Here is a 19,335-nt window from a genome sequence, read left to right on the forward strand (position 1 = left end):
TTGCTCAAGAAGTCTGACAGCAGCCAGTGCTCCACACAGAAATATGATCTCACCAGTTTAAAACAGCTTTTGCCCTATGTGTACTTCCACATAGTTTTTCTTTTGCAGGAAGGTCAACATCTTGTAGATGTTGCCACAGTTCTTCTGGATTTAGTCTGCCTCAGTTTGTTCTGTTTCTGTTATTCCAGACAGACTGGATGATGGTGAGATCAGATCTCAGAATCTCAGAAATTTCTGCTGGAAAAATACAAGTGTTCTAATAATTTTGGCCACCACTGTACAAAATGTAAAAAATATTAGATTTACATAACACTTAATACCATATACTGTACTTAATATTATATGTACTTAAAAGTAAAAACAAGCAAGGGTGAAAAAACATAACATTTAAGCAATTACACTGTAAAAAGTGACCTGCAAGTGTTACCTTTAAAGAGCTATTTCTACCAGATTTGCATTAAAAACTTTTTTTTTTTTGAATAAATTAATGGATTTAGCTGTTTGACTTCAGTAAAACCAGATAATATATAAAAAATTTTTAGCTTGCCATTTTTTTATTCAGTGTTACACAGAGGTTCACTTACTTTAACATTAATATGAGTTCCCCTAGCCTGTATATGGTCCCCAAGTTTCTAGAAATTTGAATCGGTGTAAATTGAGATTTTTCTATCTTTCTCTGCCTTTGAGAAAATGGAAGCTCAAATGGGTTGATCTTTAATCTCCTCGTTGTGACATTGTAACGAGAATTGTTACCTCCCCTTTCTCTGCTTTGCCCGCCCAAATATTTACAAATAATTCAGTCGCAATGTCAGCACAGGCGTTTCAAACAGACTTTTATGATATGGATTCGACAGCACCGCCACAAACAGTGAGTAACAGTGTTCATTAATGCCTGATCTGTGATCAGTGATTTCTGATGTGTAGCTAATCATTCAAGTTCACACAGACTTTCTTTCTAAATCGTTTAATACTGTTTATGCATCAGTAAATCAAGCCAATGACTAAACGATCAACTTCACGTTGTTTCTCTTAGTAGCATGAAACAAATCTGTTATTTAATTTGTGATTTAACTACAGAGAGCGATCAAAGAACGCACGCTTTTTTTACAGAGCTGTTACACATCGCGAGTATATCTGCACACTTGCCCAAACTGCCTTTACAATGAATGACGCTGTTATGCTGCACTCTTACTGCTCTTACTGCATCCAAGCGACAAACAGATTCTCATCACTGCAGCCTTTCATGTGATGGGAAAAGCCAGAGGGCTAATGTCAGGATATAAAATGCTTTTTATTTCTAAATTTTAAGTGTAAAAATCATACTAACAATATAAATGCACCTAAGGACACATTAAAAAGCATTTAAAGAAAAGGAAATAATCCATGTCATGGGACCTTTAATAAAATACCTAATTTAAACAATGCAGAAATTTTGATATTTTCAAAGAGTTCACAAACTTATTCTTGACACTATATATAAACAAAGTAACTGATTTCTTACATCCAGAAGGAATCAGCAAGCTAATAGTTGCCTACAGTATATCTCTAGCAATCGTCTCGGGTTACTTGACTGTAACCCTGTTCCCTGAAAAAGCGGGAACGAGATGCTGCGCTCAATAGCGCTAATGAGAACATTCTTTGTTCGACCGGTTGTGAAGAATGTGTGTCAAACACGCCAATAATTGGCTTTAAATAACCTCGGCAGGTGACGTCACTGATAATGTGCACCTGCAGGTTGTAAATAGACGTGAAACGGAAACATCCTCAGGTTACCCCTTTGTCTGAAGAGAGGTCCGGACACGTCGACAGTGCGGCATTGAGGCGCAGCATCTCGTTCCCGCTTTTTCAGGGAACAGGGTTACAGTCAAGTAACCTGAGACGTTCCCTTTCAAAAGCTACACTCGATGCTGCGCTCAATAGCGTTAATGGGAACGAGAATACCAACGCCGCTGCACTGTAAGTGTCTGGACCCCCAAGGTTGTGTAGTGTGTGCGCACAAACATCGAAGAGGTCTCAGACATGACCCATGTGGATGTGGACTCAAGGGCATGTGAGCCCGGAGTACCATCGACATCCAAACTATAGAATCTGACAAATGTGTGCGGAAAGGACCAACCTGCCGCATCACACACTTGCTGCAAGGGCGCCCCTCTTGCTCAAGCCATTGAAGATGCAACCCAACTGGTGAAATGGGCACTAACTCCTAGAGGCGAAGTGTGACCACGCACCTCGTAGGCTAGGGCAATATCAACCCTCAACCAATGTGAAACTGTTTGCCTGGTGGCAGCCGCACCCTTGACTGCCGCTCCCATGGCATATGAAAAGCTGCTCTGACTTACGCCACTGGCTAGTGCGGTGGAAGTAAATCTGAAGAGCACATACTGGACACAGTAAGTGAAGTCTCTTCTGCTCCGGTGTTGTAAATGGCGGAGGACAGGAGACTTTGGAAATTAGTAGGATGGACATCCAAACTATAGAATCTGACAAATGTGTGCGGAAAGGACCAACATGCCGCATCACACACTTGCTGCAAGGGCGCACCTCTTGCTCAAGCCATTGAAGATGCAACCCAACTGGTGAAATGGGCACTACCTCCTAGAGGCGAAGTGTGACCACGCGCCTCGTAGGCTAGTACAATAGCAACCATCACCCAATGTGAAACTGTTTGCCTGGTGGCAGCCGCACCCCTAACTGCGGCCCCCACGGCATATGAAAAGCTGCTCTGACTTACGCCACTGGCTAGTGCGGTGGAAATAAATCTGAAGAGCACATACTGGACACAGTAAGTGAAGTCTCTTCTGCTCCGGTGTTGTAGGTGGCGGAGGACTAGGACAATAGCAACCCTCACCCAATGTAAAACTGTTTGCCTGGAGGCAGCCACCCCCCCCTTCCCCCTGAAGCGGGCGACTGGAGGGTGCTTTCCCACATAAATCCCATCAATCAGACCGTGGCAAGCCAAAATAGCGGCCACATAGGTTCTGAGAGTACTAGGGCCTGTGCCTCAGGACAGTTTCTCTTGCAGAAACTCCAGTACTGAAACCATTTGGCAGTGAGCTGGATCTGCATGCTGTGTCATGCACGAGCCCTCAAAAACACTCCATATAAGGGCATAAGTTCTTCTAGCGGAGGGAGTCCTAGCACTTAGAATAGTCTCTATTACTGTGGCTGGAAGGCCAGCATCTCTAGTTGGTCCCCCTCAGGGGCCAGACGTGAAGGTTCCAGGGCTCAGGCTGGGGATGAAGTACTGTCCCCTGTGCTTGAGAGAAGATCTCTCCTGACTGGAATCGCCCATGGCGAGCCATCAAGCAGGGATATTAGATCTGAGAACCAAACTCTGGTTGGCCAACGGGGCGCTATCAGTAAGAGGCGAGACCCCTGTCGGCGGACCTTGGCCAGGACTCCTGGGAGCAGAGGAATTTGGAGGAAAGGCGTAAAGACGCAGTCTGGGCCACGCATGGGCCATAGCGTCCAGACTCAGGGGAGCTGGATGAGTCAGAGATGTAGAGGGGACATTGTGTGAGGTCAACTTCAGCTACTTGAAATCTTTCTCAGATTTGACTACTTAGGGGTGGAGTTTCCATTTCCCATGTTTCACAGCTTGTCTGGACAGCAAGTCTGCTCCCACATTCATATGCCCAGGAATGTAAGTCACCCTGAGGGACAGGAACTTTTTCTGTGCCCAAAGCAGAAACTGGAGCGCTAACTCGTTCGAGCGGCACGACTGCAGTCCGCCCTGGCGATTTATGTAAGAGACCACAAATGTGTTGTCCACCCGCACTAGGACATGGTTGCCTCTCAGCTGCTGGAGGAAGTATTTCAGGGCCAGAAATACAGTCTTCATTCCGAGGCAATTGATGTGCCAATTCGAGAAGATGACCTCTCCAGATCCCTTGGGCTGGACAGCCAACTAAGGCCGCTCCCCATCCCATGAGGGAAGCGTCTGTCATTAGCATCTTGCGATGACAACACGGACCTAGAGTGGGACCCAAAGTCAGAAACCGGGGTCTGAACCACATAGATAGGGTACGAAGCCCCTGGCGCGTAACCCTTAATTGCCACTGGGGATTGGCCCTTGGATGAAATCCCCTGGCTCTGAGCCACAACTGAAACGGTCTCATGTGCAGGAGGCCCAAAGGTATCACCGTGGATGCAGCTGCCATGAGACCTAAAAACCTTCTTAAAGTGATAAACAGTGACTTTCTGGCCTAGCTTGATGTTCTTTAGGGTGTTTAGAATGGATTTGATGCATGCAGGAGACAGTTGTGCCTGCGTTATGATCGAATCCCATACCACACCCAAATACGTTGTCCTCTGAGCCGGAGAGAGAACGCTTTTCTTGGCGTTGAGTCTCAACCACAGAGATTCGAGATGAGCTAGGACGACATGCTGATGTCGAAGCGCAAGCTCTTGAGACTGGGTCAAATTCAGCCAGTCGTTTATATACATTTTAAATGTGGATGCCCTGGAGTCGTAGAGGAGCCAGAGCTGCATCCATGAATTTCGTATAAGTGCGGGATAACAAAGCTAGGCCGAATGGAAGAACCTGACACCGGTAAGCTTCGCCCCCGAAAGCGAACCTCAGGAACCTCCTGAGTTGTGGCAATATTTCGAAATTAAAATACACGTCCATAGGTCTATGATTGGACGCAGCCCCCCGTCTTTCTTGGGAATCAAGAAATACAGACTGTAGTAGCCTGACTCTCTGAATGGCAGGGGAACACATTCTATGGCCCCCTTGACCAGCAGAGTCTGTGATTCCTGTGTCAACAGATATGCACATGCCAGTTTCACAGAGGTGGAGACCACGCTGTTGAAACGCAGAAGACGATGTGCAAACTGAATCCTGTAGCCCTTACTACAGTTCTTTCGACTCATGGGGAGATATTTGGCAGTAGCCTCCACGCTGCCAGCTTCTCCAAAAAGGGCACTAATTGTGACACTTTGTTTTTTTTTGGGGGGGATGGGGGTTAAGACGTCTGGTGTCCTGAAACATGGCAGAAAGCAACAGAGCATGTAACATTTCACTGGAGGCCACTGCCCCCCGAAACACCGGTGGTGGCGGAGGTTGTTCAGTGATCCCCTAAGGGTGCCAGGGAAGAGCCTTATACTTCTGATGGAATTTTCCAGGGCCCTCCGTGAGGGGACACACCCTTTGTCCTGGGCACAGCTTAAGGCCCTTGCTTTGGTCGTGATGACTGTACTTCAGGCCAGCTCCATCCGCGGCTGCCAAGTGTTACAAGCTGCTCCCCAGTCTTATGAGGGGGTGCACAACTCGCCACACTCTCCGTTTGAACCTCCTACCCCAGAGGAGCTGGATCGGGTCGGGACTGTTTATTTATTTATTTATTTTTTAATCAGCCTGATACGCCTGCAGAACCTATGGTGTGCAGGGCAGTACTAGTCTGACCCACAGCATGAAATGCGTTCCATCCAAGTGCAGATGCTGCTGCAGTACGTGGCTTGGCATGAAACAATTGCTGTCTTTTCATATATATATATATACATTATATATATATATATATATATATATATATATATATATATATATATATTATTATTCATCATCATAATCATCATCATTTATTTATATTTTTATTTAAATGACGTTGCTCCAATAGGGGAGAGATAGCAGCTAGCGTCTCTCTGACCTATGAAATCATAATGTACAAAATTTAATTTTAAGGCTTTAATCTGGTCACTGCATGAGTCACCACCTAGTAACTCCTCATGTGCTTATAATCGCGAGAGGAGCGCTAGGAGAGAGCACTCTCAATGTCCATTTCAACAGAAGCTAGAGATACAGCAGCCTCTGCCCAATCCGAAGAAGTGCCTGGGCACGCTTCGGAGGTGGGGCGCGAGAACCGTTCGATCTTCCAGATCGGAGCGCGATCTTAATGAGCGGGAAGCAGCTCGTTCCTCGTGAGAGCAAAGAGCATAACGCGGATAGGAAGTGAATCGCGTTGCTTACAACTGCCACTCTAGAACGCGAAAGCAGCCTTTTTTTCTTTTTTTTTAAACAATAAACATGCGATTTCTCTTCAGAGATCGGCCATGGAGAGCGAGGCACACATCTCATATATAATCAGCAAGAAAAGTTAGAACTTCCTATCTCCTTCTTTTTCTTTTTATAACTCTCAACATACTTCCTTTTAAACTAATACTTTCATCAGCGTTACACACACACACACACACACACACACACACACACACACACACACACACACACACACACACACACACACACACACACACACACACACACACACACACACACAAAAAATGCGGTCTCTGAAGACAAAGAAACCTGAGGATGTTTCCGTTTCACGTCTATTTATAACCTGCAGGTGCACATTATCAGTGACGTCACCTGCCGAGGTTATTTAAAGCCAATTATTGGCGTGTTTGACACACATGCTTCACAACCGGTCGAACAAAGAATGTTCTCATTAGCGCTATTGAGCGCAGCATCGAGTGTAGCTTTTGAAAGGGAACTACTGTGCATGTTTGATTATCACTCATTCAAAACCTCAGTTGTCTCTGACCACAGTGATTTTACCATTATATGTTCACAGTCAGTGGTTTTAAAAGAACCACTTTCCTTGATCAAATATTTTTATTTAATATATGCTTGATTAGAATTTCTCTTCACTTACCAAAAGAACATTTTATACTTAAACAACCGCACACAAATTCAAACACTGGCTCAGTGATTGAATGATAATGGATAATACAACTTTGTAATCTCTTGAGACAGAATGGATTTGAAAGAGCTTCTCTTGTAATCCAGTGCTTAACATGCTTTTCTAGACGATAATCAACTTTGTGCCTATTATAGGATTTGTCAGTACACTGTAAAAAGTTTAACTATTATTTACTCAATTTTTTTGGTGAAACATTTTTACACTCAAAAAAATTGAGTAAATTTTAAAGCTGTGAAATCAATTAAATATACGGTTTAAATTGAGTAATTGTCAGTAAAAAAATTAAGTAAATCTGAGTAACTGAATTACTTTATATGAGAAATAAAATTAATTGGATATAATCAAAATTATAAAACACCACAACTGTAATTCTATGTAAAATAAACAAAAAATATTGAGTAGATATAATTGAAATATTGGATGAAATTTTACCAAAAAAAATGTGCTACGTTTACTACATGTAAAAGTGAATTTAACTTAATATTGGACTATAAATTATCAAAATGCTGCATTCACTTTTTTTTTTTTTTTTTTTTACACCATTTACCCTTTATAATTAATATAATAAAACCAAATAAAGAAAGAAACACATTTTTTATTGAAAATTTATTTGTCAATTAAACATAAGACAAAGTCTAAAATCAACCTTTGAAACATTGTATCCATTTTAATATTCCAGTAGATTGCAAAAATTAAAAACTGTAAAGTAGCCATAAGGGAAATGATTAAACCTTATGAAACATTTAATCCATCTTAGTATTCAAGTAGATTACATGTAAAATACGATAGCCGTAAGAGAAATGACATCTTTGTTCCTGGTGCATACCAGCCATTTGCAGTCACACTCAACATTAAACCATAAAAAAAATATAAAAGCAACACTTACATCAATATTAAAGGGATAGTTCACCCAAAAAGATGATGTTGTCATAATGTACTCGCCCCCCCGGGTTGTCCCAAATCTGTACGAATTTCTTTCTTCTGTTGAACACAAAATATATTTTAATGAATGTTGGTTAACAGATAGTTGAAAATTGCCATTGACTTCCATGATAGAAAAAAAAAAAAAAAAAAGTATACTATGCAAAGTCAATGGCAACCTTTAACTGCGTTAACCAACACTCTTTAATACTTGGCTGAATGTCAAGTCACTTCACTTAAAATATCTTTTGTGTTCAACAGAAGAAAGAAACTCGTACAGGTTTGGGACAAATCGAGGGAGAGTAAATTATGACAACGTCATCTTTTGGGGTGAACTATGTCTTCAACAGAATTAATCAGATAACAGAAACACTTCCATCAGGAATACCCATTCTGTGGGATGACCATGAACCACTACTATGCAAGAAGATAATTTTTTAACCTCTGAACATTAACAGAGTTTTGGAGAATCCAGCTCAAGAAACAGTTTTTGGAACAACTCAAGTGAGTACAGGGTCCTTCTCAAAATATTAGCATATTGTGATGAAGTTCATTATTTTCCGTAATGTAATGATAAAAATTTTACTTTCATATATTCTAGATTCATTGCACACCAACTGAAATATTTCAGGTCTTTTATTGTTTTAATACTGATGATTTTGGCATACAGCTCATGAAAACCCAAAATTCATATCTCAAAAAATTAGCATATCATGAAAAGGTTCTCTAAACGAGCTATTAAACTAATCATATGAATCAACTAATTAACTCTAAACACCTGCAAAAGATTCCTGAGGCTTTTAAAAACTCCCAGCCTGGTTCATTACTCAAAACCGTAATCATGGGTAAGACTGCCGACCTGACTGCTGTCCAGAAGGCCATCATTGACACCCTCAAGCGAGAAGATAAGACACAGAAAGAAATTTCTGAACGAATAGGCTGTTCCCAGAGTGCTGTATCAAGGCACCTCAGTGGGAAGTCTGTGGGAAGGAAAAAGTGTGGCAAAAAACGCTTCACAACGAGAAGAGGTGACCGGACCCCGAGGAAGATTGTGGACTGAGTCTGGAGTAGAAACATCCAGAGCCACCATGCACAGGCGTGTGCAAGAAATGGGCTACAGAGAAGCAGCACTGGACTGTTGCTCAGTGGTCCAAAGTACTTTTTTCGGATGAAAGCTAATTTTGCATGTCATTTGGAAATCAAGGTGCCAGAGTCTGGAGGAAGACTGGGGAGAAGGAAATGCCAAAATGCCTGAAGTCCAGTGTCAAGTACCCACAGTCAGTGATGGTCTGGGGTGACATGTCAGCTGCTGGTGTTGGTCCACTGTGTTTTATCAAGGGCAAGGTCAATGCAGCTAGCTATCAGGAGATTTGGGAGCACTTAATGTTTCCATCTGTTGAAAAGCTTTATGGAGATGAAGATTTCGCTTTTCAGCACGACCTGGCACCTGCTCACACTGGTAAATGGTTTACTGACCATGGTATTACTGTGCTCAATTGGCCTACCAACTCTCCTGACCTGAACCCCATAGAGAATCTGTGGGATATTGTGAAGAGAAAGTTAAGAGACGCAAGACAAAACACTCTGGATGAGCTTAAGGCCGCTATCGAAGCATCCTGGGCCTCCATAACACCTCAGCAGTGCCACAGGCTGATTGTCTCCATGCCACGCCGCATTGAAGCAGTCATTTCTGCAAAAGGATTCCCCACCAAGTATTGAGTGCATAAGTGAACAATTATTTGAAGGTTGACTTTTTTGTATTAAAAACACTTTTCTTTTATTGGTCAGATGAAATAAGCTATTTTTTTGAGATAGGAATTTATGGTTTTCATGAGCTGTATGCCAAAAGCATCAGTATTTAAACAATAAAAGACCTGAAATATTTCAGTTGGTGTGCAATGAATCTAAAATATATGAAAGTTTAATTTTTATCATTACATTATGGAAAATAATGAACTTCATCACAATATGCTAATTTTTGGAGAAGGACCTGTATTTGTGGGTCTTGGGATATCTCAAATCCAATGTGACTCCTGAAAGATGGCAGCAGGCTCTGCTGAGATTCCCAAGATTACGTCGCTGACTGCCCCATTATTGTTCCGAAGGATGTAGATTTTTATGACCTCCTCTGCCAACTCTGCTTGTACGAAGACGGGTAGATCAGCTGAACCCTACAGGCAAATTTTAAAGATAACTGGTTAGAGCTAACATTCAAACCTGAATGTTACAAGAAAGCGACAAATACACAAAACAAATAGCACCTGAAGCAGCAAACATTCTGTTGGACCATATGATAGGTAAAATCTCAAACAAAGTTTACTAGGGGGAGGAGTTGCAAAAATTAACAGCATTCTTCTTAACAAGAGGACAGGTTAATTTTCTACATAGGGACATTTATTTTTAACAATAAACCTAAAAGAAAAACGAAAAGAGACCAACTGCGAGCTTCTATGCTGTAAATCAATGCTATAGGCTTTTATTGAGGTCTGCATTATTTCAACCAATTTCTTTATAAACATGTTTAATATTTAAGTAAAATGACTAATGGTTTTGAAACAAAAAAGCTTGTTTAATTGCACTACTTGAAAAAAATATGCATTGCATTAACCCTCACACTCAACCCTTAACCCTCTAAATAATTCTGTGGCTTAGTAAATATTACAGTAATATTTAACTTTATTAACTTAATAAAATCTCTGAATATAGTTCACTTGATTATACAAAAGATGGCTTTCCTGTAGCTCAAACAGTAGAGCGTCGGCGCTAGCAAAAATTGATTAAATTGTAAATGTGTACCTTGAAATGCAATGTAAGTTACTTTGGATAAAAGTGTCTGCCAAATGCATAAATGTAAACATATTAACGGACTAAAAATACAACAGTTTATTTTATCTAAAATGTACAGTTATATTTTATTTTTTCCACTAAAACAATTTAGTATTAGACTAACAAATTGTTTATTTATAATACACATAATATATTTGTGAAATTTCTATCAATTTATTTAAGGATGGAAAATTAAACTGATCTGTTTCAGGGAACAAAAATATTACAAATAATTTCAAATCAAAATGAATATATTTAAACACACTCTTAAGAAATTTAGGAAGTTTACTCAATTAAAACAACGTACCCCTCCCCCAGCCTCCGCTGTCCTTCAATACCCACCAGGTCTGGATTTGTTACATTAAAAAGCTTACGGTTTTCAAACTTTTGACCGATATTGTATGTGATCTAGGTTTCAGTGCACTAGAATGATTTTACAATGGAGCAGGCCTTAAACTGTTCGACTCCCTAGAGTGGGAGCTGATTAAAACGCACCAGTCTATGTTATGTCCACGCCATTTTAAATACTTTTGCATGGCGTATTTGTAGTGGTGATTTAAGAGCTCATACTTGAGTTCGTGTAGTAATTATGATGTTCTACAACAACGTGACAGCTTTTTACAAGAAAGAATGTTGTCATTTGAAAGTTCATAAATGATGTGTTCCCTTTTGACAAGCCACTGACCCCAAAGGGGAACCTGTACAAAATCGTTTTCCATTGGGCATGTATAGTTATAGTTGCTGGACCACGGTACACTTATCGTTAGACTTTCAAATGGCGGTTGAAATAAACGGTGATCCAAATAGTACGAACGTTAACCCACTCCAAAAAAAAAAAAAAAAAAAAAAAAAACTAACATACATATGGCTGCCCCACTAACTAACTTCGAAAACTACACTGTTATGTACACGTACACACGGTCAATGTTTAATCAACTTTTGAAAACATTATTGCAAATATACATAGTTATAAAAGGACTACGTTACTTACAGGAAATTCGAGTAATGCTGTTCACGTCGTTGCTGAGAAAAGCAGTCCTTCAGTGACAGGTGCCTCTTGTTTGAGCCGCGAAACTTGTTAAACTTCTTAAGATAACGCAAAATACAAACACAATTGTTAGGAAATCCTTAATAATTAACTTCTGAATTAAACATCACAAACATAATTAGTATTAGCTGGCTAAATTACATAACGTACCACAATATGAGAGGAGTGCGGGTCTTGCCGTTGCTGAGGAAAGCCGTCCTTCAGGTGACTTCGATTAAGCTACGAAACTTGTTGAATATGACGTAAAATACAAAGACAATTGTTAGAAAATGCTTAATAATTATTAACTTTTTAATAAAGTGTTACAAACGTAAGTAGGATTAGCTGACTAACGTTACTTACCAGGACGTCGCTGCTGAGGAAAGCAGATTTTTTTTTCCTGCGGAGCTGCACACGTGATCACTTTAGCCGCGAAATTTACTCAATTTATTTAAACTGTCATTTATTAAGTTGGAACTTTATTTAGGAAAATTGGTTGGAAATACTTAATAATTTTAGTTTCTAAAACAGATCAGTACAAGTAAATAATTATCAAATATTTCTATTAGAATTCAAAAGAAATATTGAAGGTATATTAAAAATATAATTAGTTAGTTAAATACTTATTTATTTTCATTACATAAACTTAAATAATATATGTAAATTTTAGAGAAATTATTTGTTGGATTTTTAATTATTCTTTTTAATCTGACCCACTCAAAATATCACTTAAATGATTTCAAAAGATTTTATTAAGTTAATATAGCTCTTTATTTTTGTGAAATTTACTAAGCCACTGAATTATTTTTTACAGTGTAGCCTACAAGTTGTAGTGCATTATAACATAAATACTGTTTCGTATACAAACAAAACTCCAGGTTCAGTATAATCATGTAAAGAGTAGTATTTTTTTTTCTTTTATCATTGTCTTGCGATTTCCTGTTCCCTGTACTGTTCCTTGGAATCTGCTGGAATGTTACTGTGGGGATTGCTGATGAGGAACCCTGCAATCCTCCAGTGCCCACAACACCAGAGCTTTTCCACGTCCAGAGCTTTTCCACGTCCTGATCTTCATGTCATGATTTATTCATGCTACGACCGGCAGGCACATTAGAGCCTGTTCACGTCATGCCTGCCAAATACAAGACTGCTCACGTCATGCCTTCCAAGCCAAAGCCTTTTCACATCATGGCATCCATGCCTGAGTAATTAGCCAAGATGACCACCATGCCAGGACTTAGTCATATCATGGCCGATGCTGCTTCAAGGTCCATGCCATGATCCAGGTCCTGTTCCTCTTCACAGACCTGGCCCTCCATCCCTCTATCCCTCCCCCTGTTCCACCTTCACTCCACTGTTTTGGTTTGTTCTGTTTATGTCTATTAATACAAATTAACTTGGGTACTCAAAATGATCATCTTCAGTGGACTCATCATTACAACAGCATATTTGTTGTTGATTTCAGAAGCAAATAATGTAAAGTGTCATCGTACATCATTTTCTGTCAAAATTATTGTTAAAGCTGCGCTAGGTAACTTTTGACACTCTAGCGGTTAATAAACAGAACTGCTTGCGTCTTGTGGAAGAACATCGTAGCCGGAACTTTTTCTCTCTGTTTATGTCTATGAAGAAACACAAAGGTACTGGGTTACTCCACCGCGGTACCCCCGAAGCAATCTAAAATAGTCAGAATATAAACACTTATTATAGGTGCACCCTAGTGATTCAGGACAAGCTAAAAACACGGTTTGGAAAATGGATTCATGGTGTACTCGCTTATTATATAAATTTTTCTACACAAACAAAGTTATGGACCGCAGCTCTGATTGGTTGTTTTCTTACCGGGAGCGGTCAGTAACTGCAAATGGCAATAGGACCACTGTGAGAAGCCAGAGGAGCTTGATTTTTTCACAGATTATCTGTCTCATATTCTCCTGTCAGGACATAATGACAGGCTGCCAGCTGAAGTACTGTTTTGAGTGAGTAACTTACAATGAATGCAGCCAGCATGTGTGTTTGTGTATAAGAAAAAGCCATATTGCCTCTCTGTTCACCATGGATTATGTAATGGCAAAGACCTACAAGTGACCATGTGTCAGGAAATGTTCAGACAGCCCAGAATCCTACTCACTATTGTCCTGTTTGTGGGTTCTACCGACATCATCATTCAGGTACACCTTTCTAGAATCCAAAATTGGACAATATAGGTAGGAGCACATTCCAAATGGAGCTTTTGGATTTTCTGAGTAGAGAAACACAAGAAAATGCAGCCATATGTCCACAGCACTTACACAGCATTTAAAAGGCAGAAGGGAATGGTTGCATCTTTACTCTCCTTCCATTACAATTGTGCTCATCTTCAATGCCTAGAGCCAATCCTTTTGCACCTTCAATCTACCCCTTTCACTCATTCCCTGGATTACCATCAAAGGTGTGTGTTGTAGAGTGAGTGTTGCCCTAGCAGTGAGGTAAAAATGCAGATCCATGTGTTGAAATGTGGCCCCTGGGATGGGCCACATTATGCTTGCCCACTTCACCAGCAGGGACCCAGGCTGGAGCAGATTCATGGCCCTTTGTCTCCAAACAGATGGAAATACACCAGAACAGAGAGAATGGGCGAAAAGGAGTGAAAAGTAGAAAGGGGATACAGAATAAAGAAGTCAATCTGTTCTCATTGCCTCACATATTGAGACACGCTCACAATACATCAGTGTCGGATAGGCTCCGTCTTATTCAAGCTCGTGCTCAGGCCAACTGTACACAGTAGTCAATTTCCTTTATTTAAGTACCTCACAAGCTTTATTGCTATTTCACTAAATCTGAATGAATTGACCATTTTAAAAGTATGCTTACTGTGTATGTCTGTTAGTACTGTTTGTAGTTTTTTGTAGAGGTTTATTGTAATTAAAAAAAAAAAAAAAAAATCAGCACAGAGCAATATATTAAATTAAGAGATTTAAAGTCTAACACATTTTCACTAAACAGTATACAACTTGTTAACACAAGCCATCTATCCATCAGACTGCAAAGTAAATGATTTCAGGGGCCCAAAGGGGTGTGCTGAATAGCGACCATCTGCACCATCTGACTTCTTAAAACTGGAAAGACACATATGTTTTAGACCCCATGCATGTCCTTTCAGACAAACAAAGAGATGTTGTTTACATCCAATGTTATTCAAACGTTATTCTTACAGTATATTTATATATTTGTCACTTCAAGGATCTAAGGAAATAAATTATCAAGACATAGATCTTACTGAAATTTCATCGTCCTCTGTCGGTTATTTTTAGTTATTTGCATATTCAAGCTATATGCTCTGAAATTAGACGTGCACTACATTACTTTGTCCACTAGATGGTGATCTTTGCTTATGAAAACGAGAGACGTTTCTTCATATAATGTGATAGGTGTGTATTGACCAATAATTCTAAAAGGTTTACAAACAAATACACTGATGCTTGAACGTTGTTTTCAGAAGAAAAATAAAATAATAATAATTAAATTAACATGAATAGCTGACACTGCTGTAACTCTGCTTCAATTAAGTTACCATTCATAGAGTTCTTTACATTCATAATTTGCCATTCAATAGCTTCAAGAAGTTTGCCAGAGACTTGGCAATAGCTGTAAAATGCAACTGGTCTGGCCATGTTTGTGTAGACCGAGCCGGAAAAAAGGTCTAAGTCAAAGGCCATGAATGTAGCATGATCCCATGACCTTCTTAAATCTTTAGTGTTATGCATTAAATTAGTAAAAAATGGCACTGAGTAAAAGAATCTGAATGTTACCGTCAGCTGACTTACATCATAATATAAATGTGACTACAAGCTTTTAGTGTTATCATTAAAATAATTATTTGTTGTATTTGTCATATGTTGATTTATGTCTACAGTGAAATCAAATCAAGTCACCCTTATTTCTAAAGCAATTTATAACCTACAGATTGTTTCAAAGCAGCTTCACAGAAATAAACAGGAAATAGCAGAAGCAATAATGAAAACTCCTCTTTATATGGAGACAGTTCGGCTATATAACAGCTCTAAAGTGGCATTCTTGTCTTAGGTTATTGCAGATTATAACATTGTGCAGTTAATCTATCAGATAAAGGTAGTTCTACAATAGGCAGCAATGTTATTATTCAGTTTGAGTCAGTTCAATTTTGATTCAGTTCAATATCAGTGTTGATGTTGCAATATGTGTTTTACCTATAAAGCAGCTGTACTACATTGAAGGTATTTATTTATTTTTACTTTTTTTCTCTTAGTTTTGTCTCTTTGCTACCTTTATTTTATTTTACATCTATCCTTACAATCGTTGAGTTAGAACATGGGAATGTTGTATAGTATAGGAATCATGTGTGCTGATGTAGGCTATATCATTTTTGTACATTGTTTTTGTTCGTTTTATAACTAATTCTATTCTATTCTATTCTATTCTATTCTATTCTATTCTATTCTATTCTATTCTATTCTATTCTATTATTCCCAGTTACCTACAGTAGGCGTTATTAATATAGTCGGCCACTGTTGCTCCCCTAGCGCGTGATGTTGGTACTGCACTTTTGTCTCACTTCTGTAGGAAGCACTGCCCCAAGGAAATCCCATTGTAGCGATCTGATTCTACTGGTCACTGTATCTAGGACGTATCCACGGATTATATATAAACCAATTCGTTGTTCCATGCTCTCCATCTGAGTACAACGATTCGGTAAAGGTGAGTTGTTATATAGACGGACTTCGATAAAGCATTCTCTGCCTTTGTGAGCTTATTGCTTGCAATAGTACTGCTGTCACAACCTTACATTGTTTCAGTGTCTTCCCTTCAACTATCAAGTCTTTTCCGTATTGTTTTATTTATAGTCACCCTGTGGGTATATACAGCATTCATTTTGACAGTTGTCTCATTATGTTGGCCACAAGCTAGACAGCTGATACCCACCTACGCTGTATAGTGATTTTTACTGGACTGAAAATTACTAAAAATTACTTCATTTGTAGCAAGCTATATATTGTAATTTAAGGTTAATGGAGTAAGGCAAGACGCTTGAGGCCTTAAACAGACCGGGGTTTTTCCTGAAAGCGTGCGCCAAGTTGCGGGAGTCTACAGGTACAATTGGAAGTTGGCAAACAAATAACTTAGTTAAGGGGTTTTCGACAATAAATAAAACAAAGTCTTCACTTGACCATTGCAAACAGTACTTCAATAAAAAGCCAATGTTCAAACTGAACTTGCAGTTTGGGGGAAAATTAGATCAATTGATGGTTGGGAATCCTGTAAATGCTCAGTAACAACACGTCAGAACACTTTCTCATGAATCCATCTTCCCTAAGATAAATTTGAGCGAACTTTTAATTAAGTAATTATTATTATTTTTTGTAATATCTTTTGTGTCATTTTTCATAAACTTGATGCCTGTATGGTTTATCTGCAGAATAATCATTCTGTAATCTTTGTCAGCCCTTTATCTCTGACTATCCAAAACATTCTAGTAGTCATTTCCTGAAGATCAATTCTTTGTAGCTTGTCATACAGAAAAATGCTGAGTGATGATGTGTCTTTTTTTGTTATAAAACATGCACAACCTGCTACCAAAGAGAAAGCCATTTAGCAACATGGAGATTCCCACCATCCTATGAACTATTCAACATATAGATTGCATCTGTGATTGAACCTCTGATGGCTGGAAAATTCACGATTAATATCTGTACAGTTTACACAGGATTGCAGAGGACCATGAAAGTGTCTGTTACATAACTGTTATACAGCTACAATTTCAAAGCAGTTTAATAAGACAGCAATGAAATGGCTCGTTTGAACTGTAGGTTGGCCTCCCTCTCATAGTTGTTGAAATTAAGGTGTGGTTGATGTCATGCTGTACATTGTTATTCAGCCTCAAAAAAATAAATAAAAAAATCCACAGATTTGAGTCTGAGCCCTCTAAGGTCTTGTGATATAAAAGAGAGATATGTTGGTTTTACTGTTTAATCAAATACAATAGATGTTTTTTTTTTTCTGTTTGTTTATTTATTTTTTTTTTTTGGAAAGGTCGGTTACTTCCTATTGATATTTCCACCTGTGTGTGTTCTAGACAGGCTGTCAGTAAGTGCAGTTAGATTGTAGCTTCACAAAGAGGCAGCAAGGGACTGTCTTTGAGTGAGTCTTTACAGGTCATATATATTACACCTTTCTGGAGTTTTATTTAAGGTTTTGATGTCTTTAAGAATACATTTGTGGTATAAGTACCAAAAACCATCTCAGTATATTTTTACAGCTCCTCTCTGAGGAGCTCTGCTAAGAACAGGACGATTTTGGCCTAATTACTATTCATGAGCCCTTCTTCTGATTGGCCTTTTGTTTTCTGAGTGACTCACGGCCAGGCCAACCACAGATAATTAGGGTCATGTATGCTGTAGCTTGCTGTGGCTTGGTGATACTCACAAGTAAGGTAAATAGAAACACCAGTAATGATGGTCCCTGTTGAGGTAAATGTTGTCCAGCCTAACATGTTTGAGCCGAACTCAGACCCCGAATCGGCGATGACCGGAGACAACAAACCACCTCCTCATATGTGCTAACAACAGGATGTTTCAGAATGGTAATGTTGATTAATGTTTATTTATGTTATTTTTTTTTATTCTGAATGCAGTAAGCTACCTTACTACTGCGTATTTAAGTTTATTTAAGGGTTGCGGATTTGAGGTTAGACCCAACAATGTGGGAACTGCAGCATCTTTGATGAGTAGCTTCTTTGAAAAAGTGGCATTGAAACGATGACAAAATAATGTGCAGGACAGATGGTTATGTTCTAACTAAATTGCTGTGGTATTTCAGAATAAATGAACAACTTAACAGCATTTTCTCAACATGTTTTGGTGTTGTTGTTGCTCTACAATGGCATGGATGCGATGTTGTCTCGGGGTTTGGCAAAATGAGGGTGGGACCGTGGCCAGTGCTCGGGGTGGTGATAGATGTAGGTAGTTCTGATGTCACATTTTTACGGAAGTCACAACGGCTCATGAAAAGGCACAGCTACTTTATACAGGCTGCAGAAAGCCAGGAAATTTAAGTTTTGAAAATATGGGACCTTTAATGACTGTTGTCATTGCCTTGTTTCTTGCTTTATCACCTTATTGTTATACACTGTAGAGACAACCAGGGAAAGTTTGCCATTGTGAGAGGGTCTAATGAGGGAATGTGTCAACTGTGACAGGTGTAATGTAATGTATGAGTAGTAAGGCATAGGAGGAGATCATTTAAGCTCATGATATGGATTCTATTAGATAGAAAGAAAAAGCTCAGGTAATTCTGTCAGCTGTAGTTCTGAGGGTCTGTGTCTGGCATTAGTAAGTGTTTTGGTGATTTGGGGTAAATGTTCATTGTGAAGCTCAGAGTTTATTTTTGCTTCCAATTCACACCATCACTCTCAGCCCTAGCATAACCAGACAGATTACGACTACTCTACCATTAGTTCTTTGACCAGAATCCATGGTGGCAAGCTTCCTGCAACACTGCTTAAAAGAAAGCATTGTGAAATTTTCCCAACAAACACATTTGGGTTTATTTTCCCAGTTTTCTTCTCCTCATGAAAGCTGTTATATTCTCAGAGGAGCCTGCCTGATTCCCATCAAATAAGAAAAAGTGAGTTTAATATATTTTTTTTTTTTAGTAGTGTCTTTTAAAGGAGGACACAGTTATCAAATAATTGAAATCCAGCTTCTAGCATGTTTAAATGCTGCTGCAGGATCCTCTGAAATTTTACATTTATATTTATGCATGTGGCAGACACTTTTATCCATATCAACTAAAGTGACCTGGCATTGCTTCTGCCGGTAAACATTGTTTGAGCTACAAGAAGGC

The 19,335-nt window shown here is 39.2% G+C and overlaps 1 protein-coding gene and 1 long non-coding RNA gene across 2 annotated transcripts in view; one reads left to right on the top strand and one right to left on the bottom strand.

Annotated features, from left to right (window-relative positions):
- Positions 1–8,378: 8,378 nt before the first annotated feature.
- On the bottom strand, positions 8,379–11,837 carry LOC128015273 (uncharacterized). The gene is made up of 3 exons (XR_008183862.1): positions 11,647–11,837; positions 11,440–11,534; positions 8,379–9,793 (listed from the first exon to the last, which is right to left on the bottom strand). It is a non-coding gene; the product is annotated as an uncharacterized LOC128015273 (long non-coding RNA).
- A 4,223-nt stretch (positions 11,838–16,060) lies between these two features.
- Positions 16,061–19,335, top strand: part of LOC128015278 (vang-like protein 1) — an 86,171-nt gene continuing 82,896 nt past the window's right edge. The window contains exon 1 of the mRNA XM_052598988.1: positions 16,061–16,191. The gene's annotated coding sequence lies outside the window, so the exon portion shown is untranslated. The remainder of the gene's footprint in view (positions 16,192–19,335) is intronic.

The sequence above is a fragment of the Carassius gibelio genome, chromosome A1, assembly GCF_023724105.1.
Source record: "Carassius gibelio isolate Cgi1373 ecotype wild population from Czech Republic chromosome A1, carGib1.2-hapl.c, whole genome shotgun sequence".
NCBI lineage: Eukaryota > Metazoa > Chordata > Actinopteri > Cypriniformes > Cyprinidae > Carassius > Carassius gibelio.